Source organism: Rhinolophus sinicus, chromosome 16 (genome assembly GCF_057876585.1).
Source record: "Rhinolophus sinicus isolate RSI-liver-muscle chromosome 16, RSI-T2T, whole genome shotgun sequence".
In the NCBI taxonomy this organism is placed as follows: Eukaryota; Metazoa; Chordata; class Mammalia; order Chiroptera; family Rhinolophidae; genus Rhinolophus; species Rhinolophus sinicus.
This window is the reverse complement of record NC_142516.1, coordinates 41,375,926-41,387,495: the sequence shown is the minus strand read 5'-3', so window position 1 is coordinate 41,387,495 and position 11,570 is coordinate 41,375,926. Positions and strand designations below refer to the sequence as shown.

Sequence of the window (11,570 nt, the reverse complement as noted above, 5' to 3'; positions counted from 1 at the left end):
GATGTAGCCCAGGGGGTCTGTTTTGTTGTGTGTGGTGCGAAGGTATCTCAATACTCCCTAAAGTTCTCTAAATGTAGCAAAATGGGTTAGAAGAAGGGATTTTAACCACAAGTTCATTTAATCTTCAATTTTGCACTCACAAGAAGAGAGGTTTACACTTTGAAGATATGATCTACAGGAAACAAATATAGGGAAGGATTTGTTTGGGACAGGAAGGAAACTTATATCTACATTCCATTTCCAGATTCTCCATTAATCTTTGTGCTCTTAGTCTAAAAATTCTCAATGTCATGTGCTCCTCTGCCCATGGTGTCTGAATTCCTTTAGGAAAAAAGAGTTAGTATGGTGACCCCTTGCCATCACCACAAATATATTCCCAATTCCTTCTTTGACCTATGCCTAGCCTCCATATGTCCTCTGGATTAGACCCAGTTGGGAAGCTGATATTTGAGTTACACATGGGGAACACATGTTCAGTGCAAATTTTATAATAATGAAAGTCCAACATTATACTCAGTAGGAGATGAGAAGTAACTTGGAAACAAAATTGGTTGATGAGGCTAGGATTTCCTTCTCAAAGAGCTGGACTGTTGGCTGTGTCAGGCAAGATAATCTTTAATATTTTGTATTCAAGGTAATGGATTTCAAGAAGCAAAATAGAATCAAAGTAATATGCCCAAGAAAAGAAAGTGTTAATTCTGACATCCACTTGAGTTTTATTTTATTAACTGACACCAGAAAGGAAAGAGTTATAAGAGCAGTTTACAAGTTAACCAAGAGCAAGGCCTGTATCACAGTGGAGCAGAAAGCCAGTCAGAAAAACATCAGTGTACACATAGTCTAGTTGGTATTTCATCATCACTCAAATGTACTAATGCTTAAAGAATGTGCTTCACATAGTTTGCTTTCCACATCATTTTGTTTTCCCAAAACACATCTATCTCTTAGAGGATTCATGGCTTCCAGCTTTTACTTTTGGAAAGTCTTGAGCTATTTAGCCACCATGACTCCATCTAGAAGCAGAAGATTCAGGCTAAGGCACCATTCCTGCTCTCAGAGTTCTGACTGACACTGTGCCGAGTGACCTCAAAGATGGAGTGATCAACTCTTGGGCCAGCCACACAGTTGCACACTAACCTAGCTGGAGGAAGGAGGGGGATTCTTAGTGTAGCACTTGGGAGAAGACTCAAGGCCATCTCTGCTTGTGAGCTTTCAGCTTGAAAGAATATGTGACTAAAAGAATATCACTGTTGCTGCCCAGTAGGAGTCAAGGAGTGTTGAGAAATGTGTGCTAATGGCCCTGAACCTGGAGGTTTCCCTACTGAAACAGTTAACTCCTGCCTGACTCTTTTACTATAAAAATTACCTGGAAGACTCTAAGACGTATTTGCCATGTGACACAACTCTGACTGATTAGTGCCATTTCTGTTCTGAGAGGGGTCTCACCAGTTGGTATTTTCAAGCTGTGGCCAAACGTGCTAATTGGAAAAAGCTTTTTGATTCTGTATTTTTTTCCTATTGCTGTTGTAACAAATTAGCACAAATTCAGTGGCTTAAAACAATGTAAATTTATTATCTTACAGTTCTGGAAGTCAGAGGGCTGATTGGAAGTCTCACTAAACTAAAACCAAGGTGTGGGCAGGGCTGCATTCCTTTCTAGAGGCTCTAGGGGAAAATGTTTTCTTGCCTTTTCCAGCTTCTAGGGGCTGCCTGCTTTCCTTTTGCCTTGGTCCCCTCCCACCTTCAAAGCCAGCAATGGCCAGTTGAGTTCTCACATCACTCCAACCCTGATGACTCTTCTGCTTTCCACTTCCACTTTTAAGCTCACTTGTGATTACATTGATCCCACTCAGATAATCCAGGTTACTCTCCCTCTTTTAAGGTCATGTGATGAGCAACCTTAATTTCATCTGTAACCTAATTCCCCATTGCATGTAATATAACATATTCACAGCTTCTGGAGATTAAGTTGCAGACATCTTTGGGGGAAGTGTTATAATTCTTACCATAGACTGCCATTGCCCTTGGAGATTCCTGTCACCAAAGTCTAGTAGTTTATAGTTGTGTTTTTACTTGTTGTCATGGAGGCTCTGAGAAACCTTCCTGAGGCATCCCTAACTGTCGAGTTTGATTCCCCAAACCTCTTTATCATTGCCTGGACCTTTTGTTTTATTTGGAGCTTGGAAAGGAATTCCTTCCTACATGATATACAGTTTTCTTTCTGAGACTTGACAAACTGGGCATAATGTATCACACAAGTCTTATTTCACTTCAGTAAAGAAAGTAGCGCTAGTGAGAGAGAAGGGAATAAGAAAAGAAGAATTTATCATCTGTTTATGAAGGCCTTCCATTCATCCAGATGTGTGTATTTATTCAGTCAACAAGTATTTATTGCGTGCCGGCCATGTGCCTGGAAATGTGATTAATACTGGGAATACATTGGTAGGCAAAACAGGCCCAGTGTTGAAGTTCCTTGCAGTCTAGTGGAAGATACAAATATCAATCAAATAATCCCAGAACCAAATGTAGGGCTTGTGTTCAGTGCTACAACAGAGATGTGTATGGCACAATAGACCATCATAAGGGGATTGGAGCTACCCAAAGAGGCCAGGGAAGGCTTCCCTGAGGATGGGAAAATAAATGTGAGATTTGAACTCAAAGTGAGGAGTTAATTTGATGGTGTAAATAAGACAAGAACAGTCAGGGAGAAGGGACGAGCATATGCAAAGGTCCTACAGCAGGATAAGGGATGTAAAGAAGGCTAATACATCAGGAACACAAAGAAATAAGGTGAGCTTCCTGTCAGAGGACCCTGGCTATGTAGACTGTGTAAAAGGCTTTGTCTTTAGCCTAAGAAGCCATTTAAGGGTTTTAAGTTGATGGGGGTTGGGGCGGGGGGGGGGGAGGGAACTGTCTTATAGGTGTATTGAAAATTTATCTGGCTGCTCTGAAGAAAACATTTTAATCAGGCCATCGAATGGGTCAACACCGACAAGTTAGGAGTTTATTGCCATAGTTAGGTGAGAAATCTTGGTATCTTAAAACAAGGTAGTAATGATAGAGACAGATGTGCATTAAAGAAATATTTAAAGGTAAAATCCTGATGACATGATGATGGATTAGACTTAATGTGGGAGAGAAATGGGCAAAAAAAAAAGGAGAGGTTACGTCCTTGTTAACTTTGAGCTGTCTTTCATCTACTGACATGTCATGTAGGTAGTTGAATATATGAGTCTGGAGTGAGGCTTCTAGAAATTAATTTAGGAACTGTTGGCACATAGGTGGTCATTGAACTCTCTCCTCAGCGAGTTGAAAGGAGAGAAAAGGGGCTAGGAGTAAGCCCCAGAGTTCTCCAACATTTTATGGCTTGGGGAAACTGTGAAGAAAATAGAAAGCTAAGGAAACAAGAAAAGCAGGAAGAATTTCATTAACAGAAGTAAAGAGCTGATTTCAAGAAGCGAATTGTACTTCGTGGTGTTCCTACTTCTGAAATGTAAGATAAGTTAAGGTCTGAAGGCTATTTGCTGGGTGTAGTGACACAGTGATCACTGCTGAGCTCAGTGAGAGCTATCTCAAAGCACCGGTAGAGTGAGATGCCACACGGGAGGAAGGTGAAGTGAGGAAAAGGGGGGAATCAAAGTGAAGAATGTTGAGCAATGGTTATGAAGAGAAAACAATAGGGTAGTAATTGAAGGAGAATGAGGTGATAAATGTGAATTATGTTAAGTTGGTGATGGTGTTGTACAGTCTTCTATATTGTTGACTTATTTTCTGTTTATTTGTTCTAACCGTTGCTGAGAGAGGCGTGTCGAAATAAATCTCCAACAACTAATTTTTGTCTATTTATTCTTTCAATTCCATTAGTTTGGGCTGCATGTATTTCGAAATTCTGTTATTAGATGCATATATACCTAGGAGAATGACGTCTTCTTGATGAATTGACTTTTTATCATTATAAAATATTCCTATTTATATCGTAATATTCCTAAAGTGTACTTTTTTCAACTACGTATTTATATAAGCAGCTTTTTCCTTATCATTTATATGATACGTTTTCTAATCATTTTACTTTTTTAAAAAATAGACTGTATTTTTTAGGGCAGTAGTAGGTTCACAGCAAAACTGAGCAGAAGGTACAGAGATTTCCTATATGCCTCTCCCCACCCCCAATATACACAGCCCTCACCACTATCAACATCCCTTACTAGAGTGGTACATTTGTTACAATTGATAACCCTCCCTTGATACATCATTATCATCAAAGTCTATAATTAACTTTAGGGTTCATTCTTGGTGTTGTACATGCAGTTGACAAATATATAAGGACTTATATCCAACATTATAATATCATACAGGAGAGTTTCAGTGCCATAAATATCCTCTATGCTCTGCCCTTTCATCCTTCCCTATCCCCTATCCCCTGGCACCCATAGGGATTTTTTTCTTGCTGTCTGCACAGTTTTGTTTTTTCCAGAATGTCACATAGTTGGAATCATGCAGTATGTAGCCTTTTCAGATTGGCTTCTTTCACTTAGTAATATGCATTTAAGATTCCTCTATGTCTTTTCATAGTTTGACTGTTTATTTCTCTTTAGAGTTGAATAATATTCCATTGCCTGGATGTAGCAGTTTATTTATCCATTCACCTACAGAAGGACATCTTGACTGCTTTCAAGTTTTGGCAGTTAGGAAGAAAGCTGCTATAAACATTTGTGTGCAGGTTTTTGTGTGGACATGTTTCCAGTTCTTCTAAGTAAATACGAGTGAGTACTATTGCTGGATCATATGGTAACAGTATGTTAAGTTTGTAAGAAACTGTCAAACTGTCTTCCAAAGTGGCTGTACCATTGTGTGTTCCCACCAACAATGAATAAGAGTCCTTCACATCCTTGCCAGCGTTTGGTGTTTTCAGTGTTCTGAATTTGGCCATTCTGATACGTGTGGAATGGTATCTTATTGCTTTAATTTGCATTTCGCTAATGACATACAATGTGGAACATTTTTTAATAAGCTTGTTTGCCATCTGTATATCTTCTTTGGTTAAGCGTCTGTTCAGGTCTTTGGCCAATTGTTAAGTGGATTATTTATCTTCTTACTGAATTTTAAGAGTTCATCGGATATTTTGGATAACAGTCCTTTATCAGTTATGTCTTTTGCAAATATTTTCTCCCAGTATGTGGCTGATCTTTTGACAGTGTCTTTCTCAGAGCAGAAGTTTTTAATATTAATGAGTTCAGTTTATCGATTATTTCTTTCATGAATTCTGCCTTTGGTGTTGTATCTAAAAAGTTACCACCACACCCAAGAGCATCTAGATTTTCTCCTATGTTATCTTCCAGGAGTTTTATAGCTTTACACTTTATGTTTAGGTCTATGATCCATTTCCAGTTAATTTTTGTAAAGGGAATAAGGTCTGTATTTAGAATTTTTTTTTCGCGTATGCATATCCAGTTGTTCCAGCAGCATTTGCTCAAAAGACTATTGTTTCTCCTTGCATTGCCTTTGCTCATTTGTCAAGATCTGTTGGCTGCATTTACGTGAGTCTGTTTCTTGGCTCTATATTCTGTTCCATTGACCTGTCTGTTCTTTTACCAATACCACATTGTCTTGATTATTGTAGCTTTAGTAAGTCCTTAAGTCAGGTAATTTCAGTCCTCTAACTTTGTTCTTCTCTTTCAATACTGTATTGGCTATACTGGGTCTTTTGCTCCTCCATACAAACTTCAGAATTAGTTTTTCAGTATCCCCAAAATAACTTGCTATGATTTTGATTGGGATTGCATTGAATCTATGGATCAAATTGGGAAGTACTGACATCTGGAAAATGAAAACCACTCTATTGAGTTTCTATCCATAAACATGAAATATCTCTCCATCTATTTAGTTCCATGTAACAAATTGTTCCTAATTCTTCCCTCCTATCCCTTGTATCAGTGCCGTCATCAACTTCACTTACACATAAGCATACATAAGCATATATATGCATATGTAATCAAATGCGTTTTGCTGTTATCATTTTGAATAAATGATTATCTGTTAGATCAATTAAGGATAAGAAAAATAAAAGTTTTTATTTACCCTCACTCATTCTTTTTCCAATGCTCTTGCTTTATTGATATAGATTTGAGTTTCTGACCTATATCATTTTCTTTCTCTCTGAAGAACTTTTAACATTTCTTGCAAGTCAGATCTACTGTCAATAACTTCCCACAATGTTTCTTTGTCTGAGAAAGTTTTTCTTTCTCTTTCACTTTCAAAGGATAATTTGAAGCATGCAGAATTCTAGGGTGGTCATTTTGTCCCTCTCAACACTTTAAATATATCTCTGCACTCTTCTTGCTTGCATGGTTTCTGAGAAGTTGGATGTAATTCTTATATGTCTTTCTATGTAGGTAAGCAGTTTTTTCCTCTGGGTTCTTTCAAGAGTTTTTTCTTTATCTTTCATTTTCTGTAGTTCCACTATATCATGCTAGGTGCAGTGTTTTTGTTTGTTTGGCACTTATCCTTGGTGTTCTCTGAGTTTCTTGGATTGTATTTGATGTCTGATATTAATCTGAGGAATTTCTTGGTCATTATTGCATCACATATTTCATCTGTTCTTTCAGTTCTTTCTGCTATTCCCATTACTTGTCCATTATATCTTTTGTAGTTGTCCCACACTTCTTGGATATTCTGTTCCACTTTTTCCCAGTCTTTTCTCTTTGCTTTTCACTTTTGGAAGTTTCTATTGAGATATTACCAACCTCAGCTGCAGCCATGCCTGTTCTTCTTATCAAAGGTATTCTTCATTTCTGTTACTGTGTTTTTGCTCTCTAGCATTTCTTTTTGGTTCTTTCTTAGAATTTCCATCTCTCTGCTTTCACCCATCTGCTCTTGCATACTGTCTATTTATCCATTATATCCCTTAGTATATTAATCATGGTTGTTTTACTTTTCCAGTCTGAAAATGTTAATATCACTGCTATATCGGAGTCTAGTTCACTCTGTCTCTTCAAAGTGTGTGTGTGTGTGTGTGTGTGTGTGTGTATGTGTTGTAATTTTTCACTGAAAGCCAGACATGATGTACTGGGTAAAAGGAACTCTGGCAAGTAGGCCTTTAGTGATGTGGTGAGGGGAGGGAAAGTGTCTTGGACTGTTAGTGAGCCTGTGCCTCTGCCCCAGAGCTGAGAACTTCACAAGTGAATCTGTTTTTCTCATGCCTTACGCTGGGCTGGAAGGCTGAACTGGGACTGGAATTAGGTATTTCCCTTCTCCTAGGTCAGTTAGGCTCTCACAAACCCCCATAGTGTAAACTCTGGTAAAATAGTTTCTGTTGAGGGCAAGCCTTGTTAAGAAGTATAAAATGTTCTGGTGTGTTTCAAAATGGTTACTTTTCCCTCCCCCCTGCCTGAAACCCCAGGGCATTTTTCTCTGATCTTCACTTATGAGAACCTGTCCAGGAGGTAAAACTCACAAACTTGTGGCGTCCACCCTAGAATTTTAAACACACAGATTTGTCCACATTGAGAATCCAGTAGTTGGTGGATTACAGTTTAGGTTTTCCTGCTCTGGTACTTGTTCCCACAGAGGCTTCTGTTCACAGGTTTCAGATCCAGTAAGTTGTGATTCTGTCTCTCCAATTTGGGGAGGGGGGCAGCACTTTGCCCTGTGATCTCACAATGGATCTAAGAAGGGTTAATATTTCAGCTTGTTCAGCATTTTATTTATTCTTAGGATGGAGTGGCTTCCTAAGCTCCTTACATGCTGGACTAGAAACTGGAAGTTTTCCTTTAACCATCCTTATCCATGTGTTTATAGTGTGTTTCTCATAAACAGCATTTATTTAAGGTTGCTTTTTTATTCAGTCTGATAACTGCTGCCTTTTGTTTTGATTGGCATTTATATTTAATGTAATTGTTGATATGATTAGGTTTAAATCTACCATTTTGCTATTTTCTTTTTATTGAACCTATTTGTTCTTTTTCTTTTCTCTCTTTTTCTGCCTTCTTCTGGATTAATGGAGTATTTCTTTTATTATTTTACTTTCTTTTCTCTTGGCTTATTAGCTATACTTCTTTGTTTTGTCATGGTTGCTCTAAGGTTTACAATATGCATCTTTAACTTATCATAGTCTACATTCAAATAATATAAACTACGTCACTTGTAAGAACCTTAAAAGAATATACTTCCATTTCCTGCTCCTATCCTTTTGTTGTTACTGTCATACCTATTATTTCTACATATGTTATAAATTCCACTATATATTTTTATTTTGGGGCTTTTGAGTTATCTTTTAAATAACAAAAACATGAGAAAAAAATCTTTTATGTTTACTTACATATTCATTACTTCTTTCTTTTTTACAGTTCTTTGTGAGAAAGAGATCCAAGTGTTTCTCTAGTATATTTCTTTGTCTGAAGAAATTCCTTTAACATTTATTATAGTGAAGATCTACTTGTAGGACATTTTCTCAGCATTTCCTCCCCCCCCAAAGTATGAATCTTTAATTTTTGAAAGATTTCTCCTCCTATGGGATATGAATATCTAGGCTGATTTTTTTTCTTCAAGCTCTTTAAACACTGCATTCTATTGTCATAATAGTTTCAGATAAGACACCTCTGTTAATTTTCATCTTGGTTCCTCAGGATATAATGTGTCATATTTCTTTGGCTACTTTTAAGTCATTTTTTCCCCTTTATCATTGGTTTCCAATAACCTGATTATGATTGGTCTTAGTGTGACTTTTGTATTTATCATTCTCGGGTTTGTTGAATTTTTAATACTCTCGGTTTACAGTATTCATAAAGTTTTAAAAAATTGCCATTATTTCTTCAACTGTTTTTTTCTTCTTTCTCGCCTCCTGGCTCCCCCTTTCCTCAGCTCCTGCTTCATTCAGGAAATCCTGTCATGTCAATTTTCTCTAAATGTCATCTGTGAGTTTTTAATTTCAGGTATTGTATTTTTCACTTCTTGTAGTTTCATTTGATTCTTCCATTTCTCCCCCTCATTATGTCAATGTTTGTTTGTTTGTTTGTTGTACTTCTCCAACAGATTTACTTATTTATTTTTGGGAAATAATGGAATTTTGAGAGGGAAAAAAACATAGGGTGGAGAGGTATGGAATAGAAAATAATACAAATGTAAGCTGTTCTGCTAATTTTTATAACCACAACAAATGAGTACAGAGAATGCCCTGTACAAAACAGCACAATAAAGGTCCAAAGATGAAGGTGTTTCCTTAGGCAAGGCTGAAGACTTCAGTCTTTGGATTTAGTTTTTGGATTCACTATTTGGATATAGGCTGCAGTCCTTGTTTTTGGATGGGTCACTGGGTGTGTGGCATAGTCCATGCTTCTAACCAGATCTGAACAGAAGAATGGCCACTTGGCCCAGGTAGAAGTAGACGAAATGTTTGCTTTCATGTGTTGTGTAACTACCAAAATTCCGCCCCCTGATGCAGTACCAGATGGGGTTGTACTTCTTGTCAACTCCTTCTTAATATGGGCCACAATGCCCTTCTCTGTGCCTTATTTCTCCAAAGCCCAAGTGGCACACTACATGGAGTCCTGCTGCATCTTCTCCAACATACTGGCATTTTTGATCCTGGCCTTTCTGTGACACATCGCTACAGTGAAGCAGGGGCTGGCTGACTGCAAAGGTCTCCTGGGGGAAGAGGCTAGCGAGGCTCAGATCCAGTCAGAGGTACCATCTTCAACTGTTTTCTTTTTTCACATTGAGGTATAACTGGCATATAACATTCTATCAATTTTAGGTGTACAGCATGATCCAATATTTATATATATTGTGAAATGATCACCACAATAAGCCTAGTTAACATCAGTCAGAATACATAGCTACAGAATTTATTTTCTTGTGATGCTACCTACTCTATTAGTAACTTTAAAATATGTAGTACAGAGAAGGATGGAATCCAGGATAGATGGAAGAACTCAGATGCCTCCTCTGAGCCTGGAGTAAAAAAAGTATTCGAGGCTCTCTGAACCTATGAGGAAAGGTCAAACATCATCTAATGAACTTTGAACAAACCTTCCCTATTGAAAAAAATCTCAAGGAGAAAACCAAGATGGCACAGTAGGTAAACACTGTGTTTACCTTCTCTCACAACCACATCAAAATTACAACTTATCTACAAAACAACCATTATTGAGAACCGCCTAAAATCAAGCTGAACTGAAACCTTTCAATTAAGGACGTGCAGAAGAAGCCACCTCCTCCAGACTGGTAGGAAGGTCAGAGACGCGGCACAGGCTGGTCCCACACCCACATGTGACCATTAAAGATCGGGAGGGCTATTTCAGCTGAGGGGATCCCCCCACATCCCCTAAAGGAGAAAGAGATCCCAGCCCCAACCCAGCCCAGGGTTCCAGTGCCAGGGAGAGAAGTCCCCATAATTTTTGGTTTTGAAAAACAGTGGAGATTGTGACTGAGTGAGACTGAGTACAGCTGCACTCACAGGCGCTCCTCTTAAAGGGACTGCACGTGGACTTACCCACCAACAGAATCACTTGCTCTGAGCTCCATCCCTGGGGCGGCAGCTGGAAAGGCAGCAGGGACAAACGGTGGGGAGTTGAGTTGTCTGGCTTCGGACGGGGGCTGGAGAGACAGCTTTCTCCTGGATGGAGGAGCTGGCTGGTGGAGGTCATTGTTTCTTTGTTGAGCCCTCCCCCTTCCCAGCGTGCAAACACAGGCCGCTGCCCTTTCTGAGTCTCCGTTGTTCGTTTGCCCTGCCCTGGTGATTTGAGACCTGGCCCCGCCCAACTTTCCTGCACACCCAGGTGCTTTCAGTGGCTTTTTCGTGCAGGCTGCCTAGGGTCTCTCAAAGGTTTGCGGAACCCAGATAAGCAGCATATGGCTTGAGCATGTCCTGTACCTCAGGCTGAGCAGCTGTAAGCCGGCACTAGGAGCAGCTGTAAGCCGGCACTAGGAGCAGCTGGCATTGGTTCGCGGCTTGGCCTCTCAAAGGTGCATCCAATCACAGCATGGGCAGCAGACATCTGCGGAATCCTTTCTGGCTCCTGCTGCTGTGTTTCCCAGAAAATAAGACCTAGCCAGACAATCAGCTTTAATATGCCTCTGTAGCAAAAATTAATATAAGACTGGGTCTTATTTTACTATAATATAAGACCGAGTCTTATATAAGACCCAGTCTTTATAATATAATATAATATAAATATAATACCAGGTCTTATATTAATTTTTGCTTCAAAAGACGCGTTAGCACTGATTGTCTGGCTTGGTCTTACTTTTGGGGAAACACGGTAGGTGGCCCTGGTTCGGGCATGGGCTGTGACTAAAGAAGACCTGCAGCAGATCCCCTCCAAGGTGGTCCTGGGGCTGGCCTCCCAGTGGCCAGCTTCAAATAGAACTGGAGCATCTCCTAGCCATCTCCAAGTATGACACACCCAAGGGGGCGGATTGGGCAGGCACCAGAGTCCTACTGAGGCAGATCCTGCTCTGTAGGGTCAGCCCCTGCACAACAACTCTTCCTCTGTAGTCAAGGCCAGTCCTCACAACCAGTGAGCCCAAGGGTCAGTCCCTCACATTGATGTGCAATTGTTAACCAAGGCTCA

At 39.4% G+C, this 11,570-nt stretch overlaps 1 pseudogene; it reads right to left on the bottom strand.

The window, feature by feature from the left end:
* Positions 1-9,217: 9,217 nt before the first annotated feature.
* On the bottom strand, positions 9,218-9,602 carry LOC109449916 (dynein light chain 1, cytoplasmic pseudogene; annotated as a pseudogene).
* Positions 9,603-11,570: the final 1,968 nt, after the last annotated feature.